The sequence below is a fragment of the Nuphar pumila genome, chromosome 1 (assembly GCF_984573655.1).
Source record: "Nuphar pumila chromosome 1, dmNupPumi1.hap1.1, whole genome shotgun sequence".
NCBI lineage: Eukaryota > Viridiplantae > Streptophyta > Magnoliopsida > Nymphaeales > Nymphaeaceae > Nuphar > Nuphar pumila.
In genome coordinates this window covers 83845673-83850035 of record NC_143249.1, presented here as the reverse complement: position 1 = coordinate 83850035, position 4363 = coordinate 83845673, and the positions used below count along the sequence as shown (strand labels likewise).

General features: G+C 36.9%; 1 pseudogene; it reads right to left on the bottom strand.

Moving 5' to 3' along the window:
- Positions 1 to 965: 965 nt before the first annotated feature.
- On the bottom strand, positions 966 to 1592 carry LOC149849050 (transmembrane and coiled-coil domain-containing protein STS1 pseudogene; annotated as a pseudogene).
- Positions 1593 to 4363: the final 2771 nt, after the last annotated feature.

Genomic DNA, 4363 nt, shown 5'->3' with positions numbered 1-4363 from the left:
TATATATACGTATATATATATATATATATATATATATATATATATATATATATATATATATATATATATATATATGTATGTATATATACCTATAATGTGAATGTAGAATAGGTGATTGATGATGGTAATTTGTTGCTGCAAATTGTTTGGATGGCTATAATGAAGAGTAATAGGTATGGGTGGCCTGGTAGGTGCAGGGGTGCAACAGAGGAAAGTGACAAGTATATGCATATGTAAGTTGTAAGGTGAAGGAGGTGGTGCTGTAGCAGCTGGTACAAGGGTAATGCTAACATAGGTGGCAGTTGTGAACTACAGAAACTATGATCCACTGTGAGGAGCTCACAGCAGATTTGAAGGTTGGCATTAAAGATGAATGAAGGCATAAGTGAAGTGCAGGGATAGTGATTGTGGTATGGGGGCTGGAAATAAAAAGTGGTACCATGTGATTAGGTAAAGTGCTGAGAGTGGGTAGGTACTGTGTAGGTTTTTGCAGGGTGGTGTGGGATTGCAGTAATGTTTGGCCATTACTGTAGAGTTTTGAAGGAAAAACCACAACAGGGCATTGTCACTGCTGTAGGCGCAAAGGGAGGCATTGCAGCAGTGCCTTGGCATTGCTGTAAATCTATAAAAAGCTACAGCAGTGCCAAGCACTGCTATAGCTGAAGGTGAGTGTGGGGTATGACAGTGTGGGTTGTGTATGGAGGAATTGCAGAGGATGGATCAATATTTAACCCTTTTACAGTTTAATGTGTGAATGCACTAGTCCTATGTACTAGAGATCAATTGGTATGCAGTGATCAGTGAAAATATCACACAACATATATGAAAAATTCAAACAGTAGATAGGATGAATAAATGGCTCGTACCTGATCACCACAAACTGATTTGCAGTTTGACCCCTGAATAATCGGTGAGATATCTACAGCACTCTAGGGATTTTGCACCAGAGCTGAAAAGAAAGAAAATTAATAATCAGGATAGTATGTATCCAATTTCAGCCACTCAACAATTTATTGGGTAGCATGGAGATAAGAAAAATGGCCATCGATTAATGTTGTAATATCAACATTTTCAATCCCAGGTACTTCGACAGACTGAATTCCTGCTAATCCATCTGTAAGCAAGCTTGCGCGGGAAGCAACACCAAGAGTCCAGTCATTGGTAGAATACATATTCACGAACCTCCCGGACATGATCTTAAGAGCAGCCTCCCAATTTTCATCTCTCAATGGAATTGGTGTTCCAAGGAGAACAACTCTTTTCACAATGCCAGCACTATTAGCAGATATGGCCAGATGCTCAAGACATTTAAATGTCACCCTTGCTCTCAAAGAATAACCAATAAGAGTAACAGGCCTGTATCCATGTAATCCTTTCAACAACATTTCAGCAAGAAGCTTCCCTGCCTTATCTGATCTGTCCACTGCAGTAGACCATTTGCCATCTATAAAATTTGTTGCAGCTAGTAGCGTAGATGGCTATGCTAATGCAGCTACTAGAGAGCTTAATACTATCAACGTGGCACTTTGGTTGTGATTTTCACCAGTGTGTTTGAATTCAAATTCATCAATATCTCTAATTCTTCTAGCCATTTTAGTCCCAGTAAGACCAGCCTCCAGCAGCTCCAAAAGATATGACAACAGCAACAGATCCCACAACTGGTCCAACAGCACTAGCTGCAGCAGCAAAGCCACCTGCACCAACAACAGGGATAATGGTACTAAGTGTGGGTGCCAACGCACCAAATCCAGCTGCAATTGCTGGAGCTGCTAGACCCCCAGTTATTGCTAGCAAGATTCCGCCAGTCAACACAGCAACACCAATAATACCACCTTGTTTCCACCTGGACCATTTACTTTGTTTTTCTTCAGCTATAGCAATGCCACAATTCTTCATGCGTCAACTGTGTCTCTTACTGTTTCATCGCAGCTGCTGTAATTCTGGCGTTAAGCCTAGAGATCAATTCGCTCATGGATACTATGGAGGAATTAATTGACAAGCTCCCCTGCAATTGTTAACCATTTGCACTTGCTTGGTTGGGGATCTATTTATACCCAATGAACCCACAATAGGCCCCTCTAGTGGTGTTAATTCTGTAAGTCCCACAACGCCCTCAAAGGATAGTCCTCTCATAGTGGAGTTAAACTTATGCAAGGGATTCACATATGGTAACATAGTAAATACTAAGTGCAGATAGTGTTGTATTGTAAGTAAGTGAACCTTGATGTTGAGATAATGACGATGCCATGCATGTTAGAGATAAGAGATGACAGGAGAAAAATGTAAAATGAATCAAATACTATCAGATAACATTAATCAAAACCAAAGCAATCAATGAGAATTCAACATGAAATAGAGTTGAAGAACAGTAGTCAAAATAATAGGAAATATGTGATATACAGGATGACGATGGAACGAGGAATAGACAGGTTATATTTAAACAAAAACTACCAGAAAAGAAATACATAAATTCCCCCCAAAAAAAAAGAGGGGGATGAGAGAAAGATATACTGAATCGATGAAAGCATGCAACAATAAAGAATGCAGCTGAAAGAAAAAGGAAAAAGAAAAAGAAAAGAAAAAAAAAAGAAAAAAAAAAGAAAAAAAATGAAACAAAGGATCGATGAAGGATCATCCATAAGAATCGAAGCTAATAGGAAATAAAACAGAAATCAAAATGTCGACAGAAATCCAAACCAAAAATAAAACAGAAAAGCGATGATTAAGAAGCCTCGTTTGATCCACAACAAGAGATGAACAAAAGAAATGAGAATCAGAGCAAAATAAAAAAAAATAAAAAAATAAAAAAATAAAATATAATAGAAATGAAACATACTGATGAAACAAAAATCTGAATCGAAGGGAAAATGAATGAATTGTTCTAAAATTATGTTGATAATCATGTATTGATATGAAATAAACACAGTGACTACAGGGTTTTTAAAAAGGATAAAGCACAATAACTCATCTGCAACAAATGTAAATAAACCCTTAAACAAGAAATTAAGAATCGAAATAAGAGAATGAGACGAAAGCAAGAAATCAAAAAAAAAAATGATGAAGATCCAAAGAATGGAAACCAGAGGAAATTGAAAGCCGAAAAATATATATATATCAAAATAAAATCAGTTATGGATTGAAATATACGGCTCAATCGTAAGAACATCCACCAAACTGGAATGTGAATCAACAAAACTCAGTAATAAATTGTAAATAGAGAGAGAAAAAAATAAAAAAAAATGATGTAGGAGTTAGGGTCTCCGTCAGTTTTGCACTGCTATGGACCGATTTGCTATAGGCAAATCGATAATCATAGGGGTGCTTGTATGGAGAAGAGTGAACCGAAAACGAAATCAAAGTAAACTGTAAAATTAACAAAATCCATGAGAAGAGGGAGTATTCACGGCCATTTCATGGAGAATTCAGAGGAAAAGAGAGAGTTAGATACTTACCGGAGTGGGGCTTCCTTTCAGGACCGGAATGAAGAGGGAGAAGTCATTCTAAACTAAGAAGCCACCGTGGAGAGGTAGGAGACGGATCATCGTGAAGGAGAAGAAGAGGAGGCTATGTACAGGAAAGGGGAGAGGTGAAGACGATCCTTTCCTTCGTCTGTATGCTCCCTTTTTTAAAGAAGAAGAGGATCGTTTGTTGGAGATGGAAGGTTGAGAGAAGCATAAGCTGTTGAAGATGGAGGGTAGAAATGAGAGGGAGGAGTGCGCGGGAGATGGCCGTTTGCAGAATTTTCCCCTTTTCAAAAGAGGTTTCCTTTTTAGGAAATTTTTGAAAAATGGTTAAGAAATGAGGTTTTTGGCAAAATGGTTTCAAAAAGCTTAAAAATCCTTCATTTTTCTTCGTAGTCTTTCCGAATTTTTTGGTTTTTGTGTTTATTTTTATTTTTTTGTATTTTTGGAGTAGAAATCTAAGATTTTACGAGAAAACTAAGACTAAACATTAATTTTTTTGTATTTTTCTGAGAAATATTTACAAAAGTGTTTTTTCGAGAATTTCAGACCATTTCGGGGAAATTTCTTCAGAAGAATGGGTTTGGACCCAGGTTTTGAGAAAATGTTTGAGTTTTGACACTCGAATCGAGAAATACAACATGATGGATCCAAACGGATGTCGGATGGGCTGTCCGAGCTATTTAAAACTATTTTTTGGTATTTTCTATAATTTTAATTTAAAAGTTGGACAATGAGACTCAAATTTGGATCTGGACAATGGATGTGGATCCGAAATCTAGTCAAACATATAAAATAAATTTAATTTCAGTAAAACTTGAGAAATGAACTGGAATTTAGATTTAAAAGTGACTCAATTGCTTAGGAAATGATATCAGGGGCAAAAAGGGAATATTTAAAAG